Here is a 24,718-nt window from a genome sequence, read left to right as displayed (position 1 = left end):
TCATCAGTCTCTGGCTAGCTAGTCTTGAAAAGCAAGAAACAAGGAACAAAAGCAAAGAGCTGAGGGTCCCTAGCTACCCTCTCACTGCCTCAGTTCTATTCCCCAGAATTGCAAAAACTTTGGAAGTTAGCAGCACTCTGATGTGATTATGGGACGTGCTTGTGCCTGGTGTGACTCTGGTTTAACAGGAAAGACATACTAGCAGTGATTTCTCCCCTTATAGTTAAAGGATAAGAGGGGTACACGAATGGAAAAATTGGTCTGCAAATCCTGAATCACCACTGAAGTCATTAGCTGAGCCTTCACCACGTGTCACTGTGGTGAAGCTTACTAATACCCATAAGCTTGGCTTACTGTGATCTTTTCTTTCCCCACAGTGCTAGGAAAAGCAGCATGATGCGAGGTAATTGCAGAGAGATGGGGAAATGTCAGCGGTTTGGAAAATCCACCAATTTGTAAATAGTCTATGGATAACCGTTCACTGCCTCCATCTGTGCTATGCTTCAGAAGCTGTAAAGCAGTATGAACATGTAGATGATCAGTGGTTGTGGAAGTAATAACATTTTACTATTTAAAGTAGGTGGTTCTGAAATGCATCCTTGCCTGTATGTAGATTGGACCCCTGTCAAAATGATTTGTAGGCACACGTGATTGTAGCTCTCCTTCAGTTCCACTTATACTGACAAGCCAAGATATTTAGAGTCAGTGGACAGCTGGTTGGAATTTTCTGGAACTCCTCCACACAGGGTCTCTCTCCTTTTCTTATCATCTGAACCCTTCACTCCACCCCACCTTTGACCTGGTCTGTTTCTGGGGTCTCTTAGTCTAAGCCTCACTGGTAAAGTCACTCTTTTTGCCAAAAATAGAGCAGGGAAGAAAAAGGGAAGGTTGAAGCAATTTTCAGGCCAAGATGAAGTGAGTTAACACCAAGCATTGCTTCTTCATCTCTCCAACAGTGCACTCAATAACAAAGGAAAAAGTAAACTCCACCTTTGGGGGTCGAGGTGTGGGTTGCCTTGCCCACCGATGAAAACAACTTGATATAATCAGTCACATGTTCACAGAGTTGAGATTCTGCAAGTCTTCTTTCAATTTTAAAAATACATGCACATCTCTTCCGTGTCATAGTATTATTATTAGAAAACAATATTATGTTACCTGAGAAAAAAAATTTCAGGCCACTACCAAGGCACATGGAAGGTCTCAGGTCAGGGATTGAATCCAAGCCACAGCAGCCATGGCAACACTGGATCCTTTAACCCACTACACTGGGCTGGGGATCACACCCATGCCTCCACAGCAACCTGAGCTGCTGCAGTTGGATTCTTAACCCACTGCACCATAGTGGGAACTCCTATTTTATGTGACTTTTTGTCAGGAAGTTTCCTGCCTATCTCTTCCTATACACTTGACATTGAATTCATAGACTTGGGGAAACTGGGCTGAAATGAAGCGTGTGACATTCATGTTAGATGTAACATAAGGACAATTTCTCTTGTCTGTCTTGGCGTCATGATATTTCTGGAGAGAAACTTCATATAAATATGATATATAAATGATAACATTGATTTAATGCTTTGCTGCTTGTCAGGATAATCTCTGAGGAAACAGGTACAAACTCCTAAAATGCCTGGAGGACACTGTAATATTTTTAGGTCACATTGGAGAAGTTTTTGATCATTGTATTTGCTGAGAAATCATGTCACTTAAGCCATATGCCCAGAGATATACTGTTTAATATATTTTTCAATGGAGAGTGATAGATTTTTTTTAAGCAACAGAATAATGTTTTAAAAATTAGTCTCAGGAGTTCCCATCGTGGCTCAGTGGTTAACAGACCCAACCAGTATCCATGAGGATATGGGTTGGATCCCTGGCCTCGTTCAGTGGGTTACGGATCTGGCCTTGCTGTGAGCTGTGGTGTAGGTCACAGATACAGTTTGGATCCTGTGTTGCTGTGGCTGCTACAGCTCCCATTTGACCCCTAGCCTGGGAACCTCCATATGCAGAGGGTGTGGTCCTAAAAAGACAACAACAACAACAACAAACACCACTAAAAATTAGTTTCAAAAGCCTCAAAACGAAGGTTGAAAAATGCATGTCAGACTGTCTTGTTACTGCACACGGTGGAAAATGGAGGGGCATAGGAGGAGGTCATTAATTTCTTCTGTAAAGATCTGTGATTAGTTTGCATAATCCCAGGATTAATGGTGTTCCTTCAAATGTTGAACTTTGTTGTTGTTTCAGTTTCCAGATCTTTCCCTCTCTGCTTGTCTTAAGCTCCCCACCCCCACGCCCGCCCCAGATTTGAAGGTCATGTCATCATATTATTTCACCAACTTCCCATCATCTCTTCTGTCATTCCACAAGTCCTGGGTCATCCATGCCAGTTTCTGGATGGCTTTAGCTCCTGGTTCACTGTCATTTTCTTTAACATAGTTTCTGTCTTAATTCTTGGTCATGTAAATATATATATATATATGCACATATATATGTCTTTTCCATAATTTTCTTCCCTAAACGTCTCTTTCATGACTGTGTTCTCTACCCTAACTTAGCCACTCCTCTGTTCCTTCTTATCATCAATAACTGGATACTCTGACAATCACAATTTCATGAGTCCTGCTGTCTTATCACCATCTTCCTTCTGTCTTGCTGACACATGCCTTCTAGTTCACACTAGCCAGCATTTCTTTGGTTTCCCTGAGAAGTCCAGTCCATTTGTCCTGCCACCTTTGACTGTCCTGCAGCTCCCGGAGACTCCTGTGCCTTCCACAACCATCTCCAAATCCCTGTCAGTCATTGCCTTGGCGTATATCCTCCACTACTTTCTGCTTGATTGGCCAAATGACAGTGTTGATTAAATGAAAACCTCTACCTTCTCCACATCAACATGCAGCTGAACTTGGATGAAGAAAAACTGCTGTCAGGTCTCCGTGACCTCAAAGCATTGCCCTCAATTGCTGTCAGGACATTATAATTCCTTACACTAGTTGATGGTTCTACTTCCTGTAGGGCTGTTTCTCACCTTCTGTCTCTTCCTTTCTAAATTCCAACAGTTCTTTCTCCCATCTTCATGCCTAGCTGTTGGGCTTGCCTCTGACTTCACTAAGCAGGCTAAAGCGATCAGAAAATGAATCCCACAGACTCCTGCTATCCTATCTGCCCACACACCAGCATCGTCACTTCCCTCCCCCTACCAGAACCGCCCCTCTTATTAGAGTGAATGAGCCATGATCACGCCTGATGTCGGCTCCTTCCTGCATCCATCGGATCCCACACTCCCCTGAGTTGAGAACATTGCCCAGCATTTGTCTCCACTGCCTCTCTCTGGGATTTTATCCTTTCTCTCTCCCTCCTAGAGCAGAGCTGTCAGAAACCTTTCTGTTCTTTCTCCCACCTAAAACCAAAATCTTTCTCCTATCTTGCTCAGCTGCTGGCACCTTATTTTAACTTTTAACTTTTTGTTTCTAATTGAGAGAAATATTGTTATACGGAAATACAGTTTGTATATTGTCTCCTGCAACCTTGCTAAACTCATGTCTTATTTCTACGAGCTTTTTCATAGATGATTTGGGATTTTCCACATATGTTGTTATGTCATCTATGATTAGAGAAAATTTAATTCTTTCTTTAAAAACTCTGTGTGCTCTTAGTTTTTATTCTTTACTTAGTATCATGACTAGGGCTTAAGAGAAGTGGTAAGAGAAAATGCCCTTGTCTTAGTCCCTCTTTTGAGGAGAAAGACTTCAACCATTCACTAATTCACTAATTCAGTAGATGCCCTTTATAAGTTTAGGAAGCTCCCTATTCTTCCTGGTTTTCTGAGACTTTTTGGCATAAATTGATGTTGCATTTCAACAAATGCTTTTTCTGCATCTTTTGAGATGATTATATGGCTATTCTTTGTTAGTAGGTTGATATGGCCATTTTCCTATGTTTAATATTGTATCAGTGGTATTATTTCTTGCAAAAACGCTTTTATAGAATCCACCAGTGAAGCCATTTAAGTCTGGAATTTTTGCTCAGAAGTTTTTTTTTTTTTTTTTTTTTTAATTAAGGATTCCATTTCTTAAATAGAGATTAGGCTACTTTGATTTTCTATTTCTCTTTACTTAATATTTGATAATTTATGTCTTTTTTTTTCTTTTTATGGCCGAACCTGCAGTATATGGATGTTCCCTGGCTAGGGGCTGAATCAGAGCTGCAGCTGCCGGCCTACCCTACAACAATATAGAATCAGAATTGCGTCTGCAACCTACACCACAGCACATAGCATACACCACCGTCACGCTGGATCGTTATCCCACTGAGCCAGGCTAGGGATCAAACCCACATCCTCGTGGATACTGGTCAGGTTTATTACCACTGCACCTCAACGGGAACTCCATCTTTGATAACAGATGCCTTTCAAAGAACTTGTCCATTTTGTAGAAGTGATAGCCTTTATGGCTGTAAAATATACATTTAAAAAAAAAAAAACTACCTTTTAAACATCTGTAAGCTTTCTTATGTTGCTTCCTCTTTTTACTTTGTAATGTTGGTAATTTATATTTCCTCCTGTCTCGCTCTTTCATGACTTTTCTGCTTGGAAATTTATCATTTTTTCATTTTTCAAAGAGTAAGCTTGTGAATTTCTTTATTTTCTGTTTATATTTTATTGATTCCTGTCATTATCCATTTTCTTTCTTTTTTCCCCTGTTAATTTGAGTTTATTTTTGCTTCTTTTCTTAGTTTCCTATGATAAAAGCTTAGATCAGTGAGTAGCAAACTATAGCAGCCAAATACGGCCCAGTGCTTGTTTCTGTAAGTAGTTTTACTGGACTCCTGTCATGGTCATTCCTTTTCAGTATTGCCTATAATTGCTTTTGTGCTACAGTTGCAGAGTTGAATGGTTGCGTCAGGGACCATATGGCCCACAAAACCTAAAATACTCACTTGCTGGCGTTTTTAAGGAAAGGTTTGCCAACCCCTGCTTTAGCTCATTGATTAGTGACCTTTTTATTTTTATGTGTACACATTTATGGCCATAAAAATCCCTCTAAGCACTGTTGTATGTGTTTCCTGTAAGTTTGTTGATATGTTGTGTTTTCCAGTGAGCCATTTAATTTCCAGATATCTGCTATGTTTAGGTTGACTTCTGAGTTAATTCCATTGTGGGCAAAGAACATACCCTGCAGTATATCAATATTTCTAAACCCCACGGAACTTGCTTTATGGCCCAGCATGTGATGTATCTTGACATTCTCTCCATCGTGCAGGCTCACCTAGATCTCTGTTCTGCTCTGTTTCTTTCCTCTGCTACGTTTTTGGCCTGGGCCTTGTGGATCTTCCTTGGCCTGTGTGTATTGACAGTGGGCTGAGGGTTTGGGAAGAAGCAGGGTTCACACTGGGCTTCTCTTCCTTCAGGGATACTAGTCATTGCCAGCTGCTCTTCTGGGTTTGGGCTCCAGACTCTGACCCTTCCGGCTTTCAGTTGCCCAAGCTGTGCATGGTTAGAGAATGTTCTCCTTTAAGAAAATCATTAACTTGGCATATTTCGCTCCTTGTCATTCCAGTCTTACTCTTACAGATGCAAGCATTTGAGATAAAACTCCCCTCCAGTTTTTGTCTCTTTCTAGAAGCTTTCAAGTGTATTTAAAAAAATTTAACCAAGTGCGTGGGATCTCTTCACTCCACTGACATTAGCAAACGCCTCTTCCTACGTGAATGATTCTTAAGTAAACTTTTTATCAACTTAAAGCACCCGTACAGAAAACTGCACAGCATAATTTTACAGCTCACTGAAATTTTACTGGAATTAACGCAGCTGTAACCACGATTCACATAAGAAGCAGAGAATCATCCGCACTTCAGAAGCCCCCCAGGGACCCTTCCAATGATTAACCCCTTCTCCCCAAAGGTAACCATTCTGCTGACGTCAAATTCTATCGTATATCTCCCTTTTTGAATTGTATATAAATGGGTAACATAGTACGAGGGTCTTGGTCTCTGACTTCTTTTGCTCAGTTATATTTGTGGAATTCATGCTTGTCTGTAGAGGTGACTGCTCTTTGGCATGCTGCCTCCTGGGGCTCAGAGGTCCCATCCTGGTGCGTGTGACCCCAGGAGGGGGGCCGATGGGTCGTGGGGCATGTCTCTGTTCTGCTTTGACCGACCGTTGTCAAACAATATTCCAAGGTAGCTGTGCTCTTTGTACTCCCCCCAGCAGTGTATGAATGTTGAGCCTGATCCATTTTAAATTTCACTGGCTCAGTGATGATTTCCTATAGCTGCTGCTCAGCGTTTCTCTAGTGAACCAGTACGTGCATTTCCATCTCTCCAACCAAACCCACATTTAATAAGCGTTTAAGTACAGCCAACCCTCTGATTGATAGTGTCCCCTGCTTTTCTTTAGGTCAGAAGACTTATTTCTGGGAACGGCAGGCATAAGCCTATGACTGTCAGAATCTCTCTAGATTACAGACTTTCCCTTATTATCTCGTTGTTTTATTTTAGTTTTGCAATTGGTAGTTTCTATTTTAATCCTCATAGAAAATAAACACAACTTTGTGTGTTTCCAAGTAGTGCCTGGACAAGGGTGCTAATCATAAATCCCAGAAGTTGTTGGAGTTCTCGTCATGGCGCAGCAGAAATGAATCTGACAAGTACCCATGAGGATGCAGGTTCGATCCCTGGCCTCGCTCAGTAGGTTAAGGATCGAGCATTGCCGTGAGCTGTGGTGTAGGTCGCAGATGTGGATCAGATCTTGCATTGCTGTAGTTGTGGCATAGGCCGGCATCTGTAGCTCCGATGCAGCCCCTAGCCTGGGAATTCCATGTGCTGTGGTGGTGTGGCCCTAAAAAGACAAAAAAAAAAAAAAAAAAATCCTGAAGTTGTGATACTCATTTCATGTGGATTTCTCCATCAGGGATTTGTTCATTTGTTCTTTTCACTCAGCTATTTTCATCATCATAGTTGTAGCAGGACTCTGAAATAATTAATGGCAACAAGTAATTCTTTATGTGGTGTACAGATGGTTAGTGACACCTCTGTTAGTAAAGAGAACTCTTAAGGGGGTCCCAAGATTCCTGCCCCTTGGAGTGTGTCCACACCTTGGATGATGTCACATGTCAAGGGTGGGGAAGGCCTGTGAATAGGATGGGAGGCCACTCCTGTGATTAGGTGACTGGTCTGCTGACCTTGAGGAAATCAAAAGGATGATTATCCGGGTAAGCCTGACCAAATCAGGTGAACCCGACCTAATCAGGTGAGCCTGACCTAATCAGGTGAGCCCAACCTAATCAGGTGAGCCCTTAAAAGCCACTGAGCTTTTCCTGAAGTCAGAGATGTTGAAAGAATGAGAGAGATTATAGAGGGGCCTCCTAGCTAAAAACTGGAGCAGCCTTGAAGGGCTGACAGTGACTTCCCACTGACAGCCAGCAAGAATGTCAGGATCTTAGTCACACAGACCCAAAGAAACAGATTCTTTTTTATTTTTCTTTTTTTAGGGTCACACCCACAGCATTGGGAAGTTCCCATGCTAGGGGATGAATTGGAGCTGCAGCTGCACCCTATGCCACAGCCATAGCAATGTCAGATCCAAGCGGCATCTGTGACCTATACCACAGCTCAGGTCCATGCCAGATCCTTAACCCACAGAGCGAGGCCATGGATCAAACCCACATCCTCATGGACACTAGTTGGTTTGGTTACCATGGAGCCACAAGGGAGACCCTAGAAACAGGTTCTTCCAAGGGCCATTAAGCTTGAAAGAGGAGCCCCGGCTTTTAGATAAAGATACAGCTCCTGACACCTTAAGTTCAGCCTTGTGAAGCCCATTTCAGAGAAAATCACCACACTTTCCTGTAGCTCCTGTTTGTTTTAAGTTGATAAGGCTCTGGGAACTTGTTACACAGCAATAGAGTGCTAACAAGGTTCTAAGAAGATACTGAAGCACAAGATAAAAAACCGTTTTATGCAAAAATGAGGTAAGATTCTGTTGACGCTTCCCCCAGAAGCACATGTTGTAACTGGAAGGTCACTGAAATCATTTGATTCTGCTGCAGCAATGTTCTTTGCTGTCATGGACCTCAACTCAGAACTGAGTCCCCAACAAGGGAAGCTTCTGCGTTCTTTCACTCACGTGGAACACAGATACTGCATGTTTTGTTGTCCAAAGTCCTTCCTAGAACACAAACTCAGACTTTCCTTCCTCAAACTTTGGGTGAGTTTGATGCTCCAGGCAGACTTTTGCTTGTTCAGGGGCTGCTCCACCCTTTGGTGGGGCACAGTTCCGCAGGAGTGCCATGGCTGGAGCTAAGGAGTCAGCTCTGAAGGGGCAGTGCTGGCCTCAGGGTGCCACTGGTCCTCTGGGCCCAAAGCTAGTGCCAAGAGGATTAAGCGCACATGCAGAGGAACAGTGGAGGCTCTCGCGGGAACATCCGTGAAGGAGAATAGGCACCTGCTTATGTAAATGCTGGTAGAGTTATGGAAAATGCACCTAACTCTTGTTCTTTTTTCCAAATTAATTTAATTTTTATTTTATTTTGGAGTATCATGTATTTACAGTGTTTTGTTGGTTTCTGGTGTACAGCAAAGTGATTCAGTTATACATAACACATATCAATTCTTTTTTCAGGTTCCCATATATGTTATTATGTATACTGAGCGGAGTTCCCTGTGCTCCACAGTAGGTCCTTGTTGATGATCTATTTTATATATAATAGTTTTTATCTGTCAATCCCGAACTCTTAATTTATTGTTCTTTTTCTATCACATTACATAATGCTTAAAGTCCATGATCATGCTTATGCAAAAACAGGGGTGGGGGGCCAGGAGTTCCCATCATGACTCAGCAGAAACAAATCTGACCAGTATCCATGAGGACGCAGGTTCCATCCCTGGCCTCGCTCAGTGGCTTAAGGCTCAATCATTGCTGTGCGCTGTGCTGTAGGTCACAGACTCAGGTTGGATCCGGTGCTGTAGGTCACAGACTCAGGTTGGATCCGGTGTTGCTATGGCTGTGGTATAGCCTGCGGCTACATCTCCGATTTGACCCCTCGCCTGGGAACCCCCATGTGCCACATGTGTGGCCCTAAAAAGACCAAAAAAAAAAAAAGGCAGAATTAGAGTTGTGGTAGGGCACACAGACATAAGGCAAAGGGCAGATGCATCCCCTACCTGGGGGCTTTGAAATCATGGACATTTTTGTGTAGTCACAAAACAAAAAGGTTTTGTTGAAGCCCAGCTCTGGGACTTTTCGCCTCTGTGAGACACGAATGTGGTGGGGGAGTAAAGTGAAAACACAAGTGGAAAGAAGGCCATTTCTGTCCTGGGTGAGGAACTCTGAACCCAAGGGGGCTATGGTGGTTTTTTTTAATTGGGCCAGCAGTAAATTTTTTCATTGAATTAGTTGACTTAAAATATATATATATATATATATATATATATATATAGTGAGAAAGGTAGAATTTTAAGCTTGCGGGCAATGTTTTGCTGCAGCTGAGTGCGTTTCAGTCCCCATTGGCCACTCACTCCTCTGCCCTTGCTCTTGCGGCCGCGGCTGAGCATCAGCTGCTTCTGTCATTGGGTTGATGCTGTTTCCTTCTGCCTCCGCTTGGCTGGCTCTGTTGACAGAGATGGGCGTGACTTTTGTGCTTTATGTGTTCGGGAGAGCAGTTAAGCCAGCCCTGAGGGCACAAAGGACAAACCAAGGTTACACACCTGCCACCTCCTCTTTCCCTTCCTGTTCCCATTTGTCCTTGAACACAGAGACCGGAGCCCTTAGGACCTGCCGTGATGCTTGTTCATCACAGAGTCTGTTTGAGAATCCGCCGCCGCCGCTGCCTTGCTAAAATGTGGTTTTGACCCCCAAACCAGACTTGTAGTGCTTTCATGGTCATTGTGCGCAGAGCAGAGGTCAGGTCCTGTCGTTGATGTGCACGTTTCCAGGTGGGGTTGAATGACCAGGTGACGCTCCATCCCCGTTTGCTCAGGCCATGTGAGCCCGGACTTCTCTGAATCTTCCACACACCACATCCGATGGGGATACCGTGCGGCAGGCTCTTCCATTAAAGTATGTCATGCCCGAATGGAATCGCTTCGTACTGCGCCCCCTGCCCACACCTGCTCCCAAACCTGGAATATTGCAGAAGCCTCATAACTGGCCTTCTGGCTTCTGCCCCCGACCTGCAGCTACCTGAATCCTGCTCCTGGAAGACAGAATGAAAATGGAAATCCAGAAGAACTTATGCCGCCTGACCTCATCCTGGATGGCTATTTTCCTGCTTCTCTCTGTCTCTCTTTGCTTCTCTGTCTCTTCGTGCTCCAGCCACTGGCCCCCTTGCTGTGCCCCGAGCACACTCCCAGGAAGGTGGCGGGGAGAACGGTTGAACACCACCATTCTCCCCCGCGGAGCTTGATAATAGCTCAGAGGGGTCTGTGCTGCTCGAGAGGACGGGATCTGTCTCCCCCTCCCCTTCGCGCCCACCGTCCATGTAGTACCTTCCCTGGCAGGTGGTGGAAACAGAATGAATCCATTTTCCACTTGTTCATTTTTTTTTTTCTGTCTTTTTGGGGCTGTACGCACAGCACATGGAGGTTCCCAGGCTAGGGGTTGAATCAGAGCTGCAGCCTCCGGCCTACAGCACAGCCACAGCAACACAGGATCCGAGTTGTGTCTGAGACTTATATCACAACTCACGGCAATGCTGGATCCTTAACCCAGTGAGCGAGGCCAGGGATCGCACCTGCGTCCTCGTGGATACTAGTCAGATTCGTTTCCGCTGAGCCATGATGGGGACTACCACTTGCTCATTTTTTCAAATTATAGCGGACTTCCAATGTTGTGCCAGTTTCTAGTGTACAGCGAAGTGATCCAGTCATATATATATGAGTGTATATATATTTTTTAATTAAAGTATAGTTGTGTAATAAACTATGAAAGTATAATTTATTAAAGGATATATGTATATATATTATTAAAGTATAGATGATTTACAGTGTTGTGCCGGTTTCGATTTTACACAAAGGAACCCAGTCACACACACACACACACACACACACACACACACATTCCTTTTCTTATATTATCTTCCATCTTGGTTTTGAGAGGCGTTTCCAGAAGGCAGGAAACCATGCTTTGGAGGCAGGAAAATTATCAGCTTCCTCTCTGATGCCTGTAAGGAGTCTGCACTGTTTGAAGAGCAGGATCTCAGGTTTCTCCTTCATCCCTGTGTTTCCTCTCCTTTACGGAGCCCTGGCGACGTTATGGACTCTAAGGGAGAGACTTGAGGTAGGTTCCTTTACTGAGTCTTAATCGCAGCCTCCGGGGCAAGCCAAGCGCATGCTCAACTCACAGGACTGACCGAGGCTTTGGCGCTGCCCCCCTTCCCAGAGCCCCCATGTACCCCTTCCATTCCTGGAGTTGTCTGTAGTCATGCTCTGCTCCCTGAAAGGGTTTCCTGATCCTGGGATTTATTTAGGTAGGAACAAAGGACCCATCATACCATAGGAGGGTCAAAACACCGTAGTATATGTTACGGTTTCTGATGGTTCGTCCCTATGCCACGTGGTTAATATATGTCCTAGAAGCTTCTTATTCCCTTCTTTTTCTGTTTTAGGGCCGCCCCTGAAGCATGTGTAAGTTCCTGGGCTAGGAGTTGAATCGGAGCCTATGCCGCAGCCACAGCAACTCAAGATCCGAGCTGCACCTGCAACGCACACCACAGCTGGTGACAGTGCCGGATCTTTAACCCACTGAGCGACGCCAGGGATGGAACCCACATCCTCACGGACACTGTGCCAGGTTCTTAACCTGCTGAGCCACGGTGGGAACTCCCTAAGAGCTTTAGTCTCTTAAGTCACACCACCTTGACTAATTCAGTGCCGTCACTATTGTCGTTTCTACAGACATTAGGCAATGGTTCCCTGGCTGAGAAAAGATGCCACATTATACCTTTTTTCTTTGGAGAAATTCTCTCTTCACATACAGCACACTTTTCAGGAACATAAATGACATTTATTTCCTCTCTTGGACATTTGTTTCAAAGGCAACTAGATATTTTAAATTAGAAAAGGACATCATTGAAAGCCTGAGAGAACAATTACTGTCTCAGCTTGATTCCGTAGGAGAACAGAAACAAAGCACTCTTAACGTTTTCCCCTAATGATTTTACCCATAGTTTAGGTAGAGATATCACCTTTTTTTTTTAATAGCTGCACCTGCAGCCTGTTTCCAGGCTAGGGGTTGAATCGGAGCTGCCGTGGCCAAGCTACACCACAGCCACAGCAACGCCAGATCCGAGCCGCATCTGTGACCTATGCCACAGCTTGTGGCAACACCAGACTGAATGAGGCCAGGGGTTGAACCCGCATCCTCACAGATACTGGTTGTGTTCTTAAGCTGCTGAGCCACAATGGGAACTCCCACGTTCTTCTTAAGAAAAGGGCTGCGTGCATAAACAAGGATGTCCTGAGACTTCATCTGTTAACCCTCTAACTCTCCCATCCCTTTTACTTCCTTGGACCACAACATCCGAACTTATTCCAGGCAAGAGCCTTATCAGCAGTGAGTTTGCATTTCTTCTGCTTTTTTTTTTTTTTTTTTTTTTTTTTTTTTTGTCTTTTTGCCTTTTCTAGGGCTGCTCCTGTAGCATACGGAGGTTCCCAGGCCAGGGGTCTAATTGGAGCTATAGCTGCCAGCCTACACCACAGCCACAGCAATGCAGGATCTGACCTGCACCACAGCTCATGGCAACGCTGGATCCCCAACCCATGAAGCAAGGCCAGGGATTGAACCCGCCACCTCATGGTTCCTAGTCACATTCGTTAACCACTGAGCCGTGATGGGAACTCCGAGTGTGCACTTCTTAGCAGTTGACAAACCAGATGTTTACAGTGGAATAGCCTAATTTTCTTTTATGTGGCCCCCCAAATAAGTGAGTGTGCAACTGTGCCATCACGCACCATCACACTGTGTCTGATCATTTGCATAACAAATTATCCCCCAAGCTTCATGACTTCCTGCAGCAGCATCTTGTTATTCTCCTGACCCTGTACACGGGCTGGGCTCAGAGAGCGGGTCTTCTCTTTCCCGGGATGCTGGCTGGGGCTGCCCTTCTCTTGGGTCTTGCCCGCGCTGTGCTAAGATAGCTCCTGCATGTGGCTGCCCGTTGGTGCTGGTGACCAGGACCTGAGCTGGGGCTGTCACTAGAATGACCTTCTCTTTTCCATGTGACTTTTCCATGTGGCTTGGGCTTCTCACAGCGTGGTGACGAGAAGCACTTAGACCTGGGCTTGAAATTGCCAGAGCATCACTTTCTTCTTATTAATTCATTAAGAAAGTTCATGTCTTTGAGAACAATTTTAGGTTCACAGCCAAATTGATTGGAAAGTACAGAGAGTTCACACAAAGGTTCCTGCCCCCCACCCCCCGCACAGCCTCCCCCACCATCCACATCCCCCACCAAAGTAGTCCATTTGTTACAACCCATGAACCCCCCCCCCCCGCCCCCGCCCCGGGCACATCATTATCGCCCAGAGTCCATAGTTTCCATTGGGGTCATTCCTGATGTGGTACATTCTGTGGGTTCTGACAGAGAGCATTTTTTCACTGTGTCCTTTTTGCGAGAGCTGGTTCTGCGACCAGAATTAAGGCAAGGGAAATGAAGTCCACCTGTTGATGTATGGCGCCAATGTACCTCCAGGAAGAGGAGATGCTTGGTGGCTGACTTGGGAGCCCCACTCCCCTAAAGACTGAAACAAACCCAGCCTGTGTCGTATTGCTGGTGTCCCTCAGGTCGGCATTCCTCACCCTTCAGTGTATGTATAGATCATCCGAGAATCCTAGCAAAAATCCAGATCTGTTTAGGAAGTGTAGGAGGGCCTAGTAAGATAGATAGGGCTGGAGCTGCCTTTGCAGCGAGTTCTCAGATGATGACATACCCTTATTCTGCAGGGCACACGAAGTGGCCTGGGTAACTGACTCTGCAGCACTTCCAGCCTCCCAGGCACCAGGTGACAAGCCCCATTCTCTCCTGGACTTACCAGCTTTGTTCTCCTGATTTCTCTACCTGTGAAGCTGGTGGTGAAACAGATGTGGAAGAGCATATAGTCTAAGGTCAGGGTCATCCTTCCACAGGAGATCTGGTTGACCCCACAGTTCTTCATTCATGGTCATGGCTCATTTTAACCCACTTAGGACTTGTAGTACCCTTTGGCTTATGTTTTAAAACCCCTAACATTTTCACTTTATTTTTCCCATGTTTATGTCTCCAGCTAACTGATTTGGTGATAGGCTTCCTTAGATGACAGCCTCATGAGATGCAGTCCAGTCCAGCAACCATAGTAATAATTGTACCCACCAGAACGAGGGCACTTAGTATACTCGAGACCTTGACGTGATGTTTTGTTCTTCTTTTTCTTTTTGCACCAAAACCCTTTGTGGTCCATCGTCCTTGTCTCTAAATCACAGAGGGGAAAGCTGAGGTGCAGAGAAGTCAGCCTTGGGTGGTAGATCCATCTAGATGCGAAGCCAGGTGTGTCTGATGCATTGACGTGTGTCTTTAGCCGCCGTGCTTTTTGGCTTCTGGACATTTCTGGAGCATGTGTGCTGAGTTATCCGTTGACTTTTGGTCCTTTTCAGGAATGGCTTATGGGGTAAATTTCAGGGATGATTTAAGACCCTGTACAGACACCTAGGGACTTGCAGAGTAACACCTGCCTTCTTGCCGTAGCTCATCCTCGCACTGCCATTCCTCAACCAATGAGAGTGTATTTACTTGAAAGGAGCCCAGACGTCACTGACCAAGTAATGAATACTGAAGAGACGTCATGCGTCCTTCACTTCCCTTATGTCCAAGTTTACAATATGGAAACTATAGTAGCTAAGCTAGAGCAGTAACATCATAAAAGCGAGTCCAGATCCCCGTGTAATGCTTCCTGGCTTCCCCATGATGGTTGTTTCCTGATAATGCATATTTTTTCTGGCGACCTCTGTCACCAATTAGTGTCATCTTCTCAGAGCAAATCTTCCCCAGTTAACTCCTCACAAAAGTGAAGACTACCATAACAAGACATGTAAACTCTGCTTGAAGATACGTTTCCATATAAAATAAATCCTGTTGCCTATAAAAAAAAAATTTAATGGGGCTCCATCTTGAAAGGCAAGAGAATTATGCTCTAAATAAGGAAGAAAACTAGCTCCAATCGCCAGCTTGTTGTTTGATGGATTATTGCTTGTCTCGGCATCACTGGTCAATATCTGCCCGCTTTCATGGCTCTCCTTGCAAGGAAGAAAGGAAGAAGGGCCAGTGTTAAGAGTTAAAATGGAAATCTATTCCATTTAAATTTAGGTGATGTGTGGAGTTATTTGCTGTTCATTCATTTTCAGTCTTAAGACAAAAGCACTTCTGCCCCAAAGAATAATTTCCGGAAGACCATTGTGATAGGCACTTATGCTTGTAGTCCCTGACTTTGATGTGTTACAGAAGATTTTCATGTCCAAATGGGACTAATGATATCTGAAGCCTGTTTATTGCTAGGCTGCAGATCTTTCGCTCTGTGGTACTACCTGCAGAGTCATTGAGGGTTTTATCGCCACCTCTTGCTGTGTTTTGGATTTCTGTGCCATTGCTGAAAGTCTTTACAAGACTTTACAAGGCTTTACAAGGCTCAAGTGATTGCATGACAGAATCGATAGGAAGCTAAGCATCAGGAATGAGGGAGATTCCCCACCTTACAGGATGAGGAACTGAAGCATAAACTGCTTTTCGGGGCTCTTGGCTGTAAATGGTGTCTAACCCTTAAGCACAAGCAGAGAAAGGAGGTGTGGCTTGTCACGATGGGGGCATCTCCTTCGTCCATGGAAGGATGGACTTGGGAGGCAGACAGTTCCCACAAGGACTTCAGGGAGTCACGCTGCCTTCCAGGGGACCTCAGAGACCTAAGACTTTTCCACTGGCCGGAGCCTTCCTTGCGTGATGACACAAAGTGTGGGGAGAGGCCCTGGTTATAAAAGGAATCCCTTGAAGAGCATTGGATTCCATTTGGAAGAACAGCCTTTAGAAAACTTCCTTATTCTCTGCTGTCCTGTCTGGACCAAATGGTTACTGGATCGTTTTAAGAACTACCCCATAACTCAACATTTTCTGGCTCCCTAACGTGAGTGTGTTTCCTTTCCTCTTTAAAAAAAGTCTTTACACAGGCTGCTGTGTCATTTTCTTCCTCATCTGTGCTTCAGAGTCAGTCATGGTTATTTCACAAGAAGATGAAAACAGTTCCCAGAGCCGTCGCCTCTCCAGATACCCCTTGTCTGAGCTGGTGTTTCAGAAAGGAAATGGGGTTACAGGTGCATCTCTGTAATCAAGCCTTCTGGAGAAGAAGACATTTGAACTTCTGGTCCCCTCATTCCTCAGCATCTCCAGCATGTTATACCTCAGCGAGCCCGTCTCACCTTCTTTTTCGTGTCATATTGCGCGGTTGTGTCTTTGCCCTTGTGACCTTCCCGTCTGGTGGTTTAGAGAATTACAGCTTGTTTGGGACTGCCCCATGAACGTCAGTGAGTATCGTTTGGTCACCTCTGAGGGAGGCTGATGGTGTGTGTTAGCCTGGTGTAAATGTTCCCTTAATTATGCAAACACCAAGTCTGTGGGAGAAGCTGGTGCTGACCGCTTAGCAAGTTGGAAGGAAACGGGTGTGTTGTGTGACAGTAGGGCTGGTTCATGCTCCTTGTGGGGGTACAGAGGGGCTGGCATCTCCTCTAAGCGGACGAAGAGTCAGAGCACCGATTGGCAAGCTTTTTCTCTCGGGGACCACATACTCAATACTTTGTGGGTCATGCTATCTCCATTGTATCTACTCAACCCTGACATTTCTGTTAAGATAGTAATACCATTTTTGCTTTCAAAAGATGTATTTTTAATTATGAAAACAATACAGACTTTAGAGTTCCCATTGTGGCTCAGTGGTAACAAACCTGACTATGATCCGTGAGGATGCTGGTTTGATCCCCGGCCTCCCTCAGTGGGTTAAGGATCCGGCGTTGATGTGATCTAGGACGCAGATGCAGCTTGGATCCCGAGTTCCTGTGGCTGTGGCGTAGGCCAGCAGCGGCAGCACTCATTCGACTCCTATCTGGGGGACTTCCTTATGCCATGGGTATGGCCCTAAAAAACAAAAGCAAATAATAAAGCAATGCAAAAAATGTTCAAGGTAAAAAAATTACACAGATATCCACCACCCAGAAGCCATTCTGGCCAACATTTGATGACTGTTAACAGACATCTCTCTTCAGAAACATTTGTATTGAATATGTTACCATGACTTGTTACCAAATGACAGGTAGGGGAAAACATGTCAAATTTACAAGCGTTGAGTAACAAGGATTATATTAAGTTTTACTTAAATTATCCAAAAGCAGTAAGTGGAAATAAAAGTGAAGAAATTGTTAAGTGGTAAATGTTGCTTCATTTCCCAGAAGATGATGCTAAACTCGTTGTAACCTATGATGAAGGAGCATGAAATGTAAAAAAGTTGTTTTTTTAAAAGAATACTCTTTGTAAACTACTTGTTTCAACTTGAGCCATTATGGACTCTTTCCTGGTGATGAAAATCACCCTCCCCCTTTGATTTTGGAGGGGTTCCTGTTATTTTAATTTTTTTTCCTTTGCATATAACCGTGATTACATTTGTGAATCTCTAATAATGTGATGCTTCTGTCAGTCTTCTGGTCCCTCTTCCTCCAGCCCTGAGTTATTCTGATGAGCCTTTTCTTGCCTGGGATTCTTCGTCCCGAGGAACATTTTGAAGGCAGGTCTGTGGGTGGCGTCTGCTCAGCGTTGACAGGCAGAGCACGTCCACCTATGGCGTGAGTAACAGAGAGGCAGCGTGGCCGGGCAGAGGCTTCAGAGAACCCTGTCTTCCCCTTGGCGTTCTGTCCTCAGGGCCCTGTGAGCTCCCAGCACCCTCCTGCCTTTTGGTCCAGATGTCCAAGAGCAAGCTGGGTCTTTTCCCTTTCACATACCTTTCCCCACCTGCATTCCCGCGGGATTCCCTGTTTCTGCAGGAGGTGCACTTCATGCTATCTTCCTGCCCGTATGTAGTTCCACAACAACCTCCTTGAGTCACAGTGGCCTCTTTACCAGCAGGTTCAAGCACTTATTCCAGAGGAAAATGTCATTTGTTGTAACCGAGTTGATTTCCGTGCCTTTGCTCTCGTTGGAAGGAGTATCAGTGATGCTACCTGTGCTGGTCTGTGCGACTTCACACTTATTTGTGTATCACTGTGCTCTTCTAATCCGCTGAATTTCAGGGACTCAACTCTGGACCTGGTGCTTCTGAAATTGCTCTCTCTTATATTGACTTGATCTAGTTCTTTTCACTTATGTTGTGTTTTTTTCTTTCTCATTTCTTTCCTATGCTCCACTGGCTAGGTTTTGAAAAATTTCTTCTTTTAATTTATTTTTTTTTTAGTTTTTAAAATAGAATAAAATAAAACAATAAAAATATAAAATATTTTTTATAAAATAAAATAGAATAATTATTCTATTCTATTCTATTTTATTAATTTGCTTTTTAGGGCCACACCTGTGGCATATGGAAGTTCCCAGGCTAGGGGTCAAATCAGAGCTATAGCTGCCAGCCTACACCACAACGCAGGATCCAAGCCATGTCTGCGACCTACTCCATAGCTCACAGCAACACTGTATCTCTGACCCACTAAGACCGGCCAGGCATCGAACCTGCACCTCCATGGATACTGGTTGGATTCGTTTCCACTGCATCACAATGGGAACTCCTAAAAATTTCTTTTTGTTATTTCGTAATTTAATAGTAATCATATCTATTCTCCAATTTGCTTGAGACTCCGAGAAATATTTGTCTGAAATTTGTAGGTTTCTCTTTTTGGGGAATCTACTTGATCAGAAATGTACTTGATCCTAATTCTCTCTCTCTCTCCCTAGCTTCTTGCCCTCCCCCCGCCACCCCTGTGAGGAAGAGCTAAGGACACTTTTTTCACATTGTCATACCTTCTTGAATGGGACCTGATGTCTGCTTTGGACACTGTGAAAAGACCGTAAGGGATGGAAAGTGTGGTGTCTTTTTTTTGGGGGGGGGTGAGTCATTAGAATTCTAATTTTAATGGGGATTGCATTGAATCGGTAGATTGCCTTGCTTGGTATTACCATCTTAACAATATTGAGTCTCTTGCCATCTTAACACTATTAAGTCTACCAATCCAGTAACATGAATATCTTCCCATTTCTTTAGGTAATCTTTTTTTATTCCCACCTCCCTCCGCCCCCAGGGCCGCAGGTGCGGCATATGGAGGTTCCCAGGCTAGGGGTCCCATCAGAGCTGGAGGTGCCGTCCTACACCGCAGACACAGCAACACCAGATCTGAGCCGTGTCTGCAACCTACACTACAGCTCATGGCAACGCCGGATCCTTAGCCCACCGAGCGAGGCCAGGGATGACGCTCGCACCCTCATGGATACTAGTCGGGTTCATTTCCGCTGAGCCACGATGGGAACTCCCTGGAAAGTGTGGTCTTGGACATGCTCTTGCCAAGCAGTTACTTCTTCACCGGGGGGACATGTCTCCCGTTGCAGAACTCAGGAGGTTTACTGGGGTCCCAGCAAAGCCCCCAAGAGCATCAGAACTTGTACTGACACCTGTCGCTTGTTGCCTTCTGGCCGTTCCCCGAGCATCATCTCTGTCGGGCTTGCTTGGCTGGACGGCTGCATTGCAGACCATGCAGAGTGCTGCACCACGGCCTCTCCTCTCCCCTCATTCTGGCTGCTCCATTAGGTCCCAAGAATAGGGTGTCTCAACCTCGGCACTCTGGACGTTTGGGAGCCCATGGTTCTTTGTTCAGGCGGGGAGGTGTCCTGGGCACTGTAGGATGTTTAGCAGCTCCCCTGGCCTCACCCCATTCTAACTCTGCCAGGAGCACCTCCTCAGCTGTGACAACCCTCAAATGTCTCCACTCATTGCTGGGTATCTGCTGCGTGGGGGTTGCCCAGGTGGAGAACCACTGCTTCAAAGGAGTTTTTCCTTCTCTCCCACAACTCCCCCTGCCCCATGTGGGTCTCAGGCCTCTAATCAAAGACCTTCTGAGGGACCTTTAAGGATACTGGCAGTTAATTTGGGGAAACACGCATTCTCTTAGAGGTCGGTGGTCACTGCCTCAGTCCTGGCTTCCCATACTTGTCAAGTTTGCTCTGTCATTTGTGGATCACAGCAGATTCATTGGTGCCTATTTCAAGTTATTGATTGTTTTAGTTTTGTTGCTGTGGGTGGGATCCCAAGGAAGGGAAGCGATGAAAAATGGTCTGAGTGGATTGCTTGAGCTAGAAATTTCTTTCTTCTTTAAAAACACACCCCTGAGCTGCTTCTATGGGCGTTCTTTTCTGGAGGGATAAAATGAGACCTTCAATTCCAAATGACAATTTTTGCCAGCATGCAGTTTTGTGCAGTGAATGAAGAGAATAAATGGAACTTGAAATGCTGCTGATAAATTGTGTTTTAAAACGCTGATTATCTATCTCAGTAATGGAGTGATCCGTTTTTGTTCTAGATGATACAGAACTGCAGTGCTCTGGAAAGGAAATATATGATGGGTCTATTGTGATAGCATAAAATGCATTTTTAAAAAAATCTATCAACTTCTTTCCTCAACCCTAATAACCTCTATTATCATGGGGGTGCGAGGCTTTGTCACAGTGTTCAGTTGATGGTAGACATGAATTTAAGTGACGGCTGTGATGTTCTGTAGATGGAAGAGTTGTCCTTTAATTTTAGCTGCCATTTTTCTCTCCACTGAAAGCAGTAGTTCTTAAACATTGGTATGATTTGATTTGATTTGATTTGATTCGATTTATGTCTTTTTAGGGCTGCACCCATGGCATATGGAGGTTCCCAGAGCAGGGGTCGAATCAGGGCTTTTTAATCTATTAAAAAGATTCAGGGCAACCACTTTATTGATAGAGAAGTGATCATTTTGCATTTGGGTAGATCTTGGGTGTACTGTTGGGCGCTAAATAACTTTCCAAGGTAAAGTCAACCTGGTATTTTCACTTCTATGTGTTCACAGTTAATCAGTACTCGTGTGAGCTTTATGACACAGAAAGACAATGAGAGTGAGCGAAGTGAGTTGTGTCAATGATGCTTCTTATAATAAATTAGGAATATTAAGTAGGCCACTTTTAAATCATTCCATAATTCTTATTTTATAGGTAACTCCAATTAAGTTTCTGTATCAGATAATAATACAAGTCCAGTTAGTGGTTTATATCTGGAGACTTTTTTTATCTTTTTTTTTTTTTTTTTATCTTTTTAGGGCTGCACCCAGGGCATATGGAGGCTCCCAGGCTAGGGGTCAAATCAGGGCTATAGCCGCTGGCCTACACCACAGCCACAGCAACGCGGGATCTGAACCATGTCTGCCACCTACACCACAGCTCACGGCAACACTAGATCCTTAACCCACTAAATGAGGCCAGGGATCGAACGTGCATCTTCATGGAGCTAGTCAGATATTTTTCCACTGCGCCACGATGGGAACTCCTTTTATAAAATCATTTGTAATGCCTTCTTAATAACATATTAAAAGTCACTTAAAGAAAAACTTAGGGAGTTCCTTTTGTGGCACAGCAGAAACAGATCTGACTAGTATCCATGGGGATGCGGGTTTGATCCTTGGCCTCTCTCAGTGGGTTGGGGTCCGGTGTTGCTGTGAGCTATGCTATAGGTCACAGACACAGCTTGGATCCTTTCTTGCTGTGGCTGTGGTCTAGGCCAGCAGCTGTAGCTCCAATTCGACCCCTTGCCTGGAAACTTCCATATGCCTCAGAGGCGGCCCTGAAAAGCAAAAAAAGAAAAAAGAAAAAATTTTTAAAAATAAAGAACAACTGAATCCCATGTTGGCGTGAATGCCTCCCTTGGTCACTCCCTGTGTAGGCTCTTATCTGACTACACATTTTCTCTCTTTCTCCACCTGATAAGCTCTCAGAGATGCACACGTGTGCGTACCTCACACATGTTAATATAGTGTCTGAAGGGGTGAGTGAACAAAAGTTTAAAGAACCATCACATGGCATTTTGTCCACCTCAGGCACGCTTAGCTATCGATTTTGTTCCAGTTCCTTTCGGAGACACTGAATTTTAAAGTGCTGAGTCCACCAACAGACACACTACACAGCATATCCCAGAGGTTAAAGCAATTACACAGGTGCTGAATTGTTGAAGAGGTACATTTACTGAGCTCTAGTTAGGAGACGCCACCTGGAACAGGTGAATCATATAGACGTTGCACTGAAACAGGTAGTGAAGTTTGGGCATCCATTCAAGCAGCTTTGGATAACCAAAGATGTTTAAATTTCTCCCTAGTTTAAGACCAGTTAACAACCTAACCACATGGAACCTCACTTAGGGTCTTCTGGTTCTTATATGCCAGAGTCAAACTCACTTTAGTGGCTCGTATACGTGGGTCTGCCTTGGCACAGACCTACAAGGTGCACCATTTAGCATGCACCAGCAGGGCTTGAAGCCCAGTGCCCAGGACTTGGACTCTGTCTGTGCTCTGGGTATGTGCACACAAGACCATGCCTGAGGGAGTGTGCCCAGAAGCACCTCAGAGAACTTTGCAGGGTCTGGTGACTTGAGCCACAGCTCCCTGTGATCGGGTCAGTGGAGCCACAGCTCAGGACACTCCCCATCTGGGAGGGGGGTTCATGGGAAGGGGCTCCTAGAGCAGTCCCGTTGACACAGGCCGGGAGGGGAGGCATTCATGCCTTTGTTGAGAAGCCTGGAGACTCCCAGCACTTGTCACAGAGATGTCAGGAGACCCAGAGGGGGAGGGGAGAGAGGGATGCAGGGCAGGTTCCGGAGAGCACAAGCCAGGGGATGCTGCCCACGCTGGTCCGGTGCACATTTGCTGGCGGGCTTGGTTCACTCAGTGATGGGAGGGGCGGGCTGTGGAACTTGGCAGTTGATCCATGGTTGAATGGGGATTCTACAGGCAGTGTTCACAGTAATGCCACAGTCTCAGCATTTAAGTCGTGTTCTGCCTCGTGTTGTTTTGTTTTCCTTTGTTTTCTTTTAACTGCCTGAACTTCTACCTAGAAATTGCTCCTCAATTTTCTCCCTGTAAACCTATAGCACTTTTTACCTAAATTAATAGTGCTTTATTAGCCCACTCTTAATTGGCTGGATCCTGAGCTTTCTGTGGGAGCTCTGACTATATCTGCTTAGTTAATAATACCTTCTGTAATCACCTGGCACCCAGAAGACTCTGAGTGCTTTGCTGTGTCTCTCACTGAGAAGTGGGGTTTTTTATCTTCTCCCAGTGATTCTGTGTGGCCTCAGGACTCCTTTGACCAGTAAAACATCACAGAGGTGGCCGGTGCCACTCTCCTTGACCACATCCTCAGAGATTGGTAGCTTCTACTTCCTGTCACATGAAACACTTCTCTTTGGAACTCGGGTGTCCTGTTCTGAGGAAGCTCACGCACCCTCATTGAAAGGCTCACGTGGGAATGAGTTGGGGCCTCAAAACAATAGCCAGTAAGTTCCCAGTAAATGGCTAGCATGAGCTTGTCTGCCATGGAGTGTATCCCTTAGCCCCTAGTTGAGCTGCCCCACCTCGTACTACAGGGAAAAGAGGTGAGCCATCACCACCTAACCCTGCCCAAATAGGTCAATGTTGCTGTTTTACGCCACTTGATGTTTGGGGATGGTTGTTACACAGCCATAAAATACTGGAATGCTGCTCAGTAAGTATCTCTTAGGTGAATGACTAGAGAAATTGAAATTGTTAAAAGTCTGGAACTAGGACAGCAGAATGACTTTGAATTATTTGCAGCATTTGAACATGCACTTAGCAAATGGAGAGACATTGGTAAAATGTTTTTGTTTTTGTTTTTGAAGGGGAGGAAAAGACCTCCAAAAAAGAGATGAATTGGTAACACAGTTAACGGATCAACAGTTCCATGAGCACTATTAAAAGCCTTAGCTGAGTGTAATCTGCTGTTTCTGACTTCCCATTAAGACTTTCCCTTAATCATTGTTACCCACTTGAGAGAGCTAAGCTTATTCGAATGCACATTTGCCTTGGGCAGGAGTATTTCGCTTTGCTCTTGGCAGCTGTACTCTGAGAACTTAGAACAGTGCTGGGCGCATAATAGGTTCATGGTAAATATTTGTTGAATGAATGAACACGTTGTGGTTGGCTGCAGTCCAGCCTGCGAAACCGTATGTACTAATCTAGTTTATTTATATTTGTATTTGGTGCTTGTATTTTAGAAAGTCAAACTCCTGAGAGCAGGCAAACTTAGCTCTCCCAGGATCCAATCCAAGATGTTTCCCATTCACTTTTAAAACTTTTTTTTTTACACTTTCCACAGGGAATGTTCTATGCCCCAAATCCCACATATTTTTGAGAAAGTGGTTAGAAATTATATCTTGATTACTCAGAGACTCCAGAACGTCTCCAGAAGTACAGTGGAGACCCTTTTGGTGACTTGCTTCATTCTTCTTTTCTCTTTGTAGTCATGGTGCTGATAAGCAACAGAAACATCAATAGCAAGAGTGGCAGGTGCACACTTCAGTAGGATAGTCAGCTGGTGAATTGGCAAGAGCAGTAATGAAAGCGTGAAAAGCAATAATAGCATTTTGTTTTGCTTATGTAATAGACATTGCATTGTCATCATCTAAAAGGCGGGAACAGCTGCTGGAG

The 24,718-nt window shown here is 44.8% G+C and overlaps 1 protein-coding gene across 5 annotated transcripts in view; it reads left to right on the top strand.

Annotated features, from left to right (window-relative positions):
* LOC106506885 (uncharacterized) overlaps positions 1-24,718 on the top strand; it is a 545,630-nt gene that overhangs the window by 403,460 nt on the left and 117,452 nt on the right. The window contains exon 1 of one of the 5 annotated variants that reach the window (XR_014836081.1): positions 11,162-11,275. The exons of the other annotated variants lie outside the window; for them this stretch is intronic. The gene's annotated coding sequence lies outside the window, so the exon portion shown is untranslated. Of the gene's footprint in view, positions 1-11,161; positions 11,276-24,718 lie in introns of those variants that run through there. 5 annotated transcript variants of the gene reach the window in all.

Source organism: Sus scrofa, chromosome Y (assembly GCF_054392235.1).
Source record: "Sus scrofa isolate SSC_HxYL_T2T_F1_AM1 chromosome Y, Sscrofa_HxYL_maternal_Yorkshire_Landrace_v2.0, whole genome shotgun sequence".
Classification (NCBI taxonomy): domain Eukaryota; kingdom Metazoa; phylum Chordata; class Mammalia; order Artiodactyla; family Suidae; genus Sus; species Sus scrofa.
Note: the sequence above shows the minus strand (reverse complement) of the source record. Positions and strands in the feature narration are given on the sequence as shown.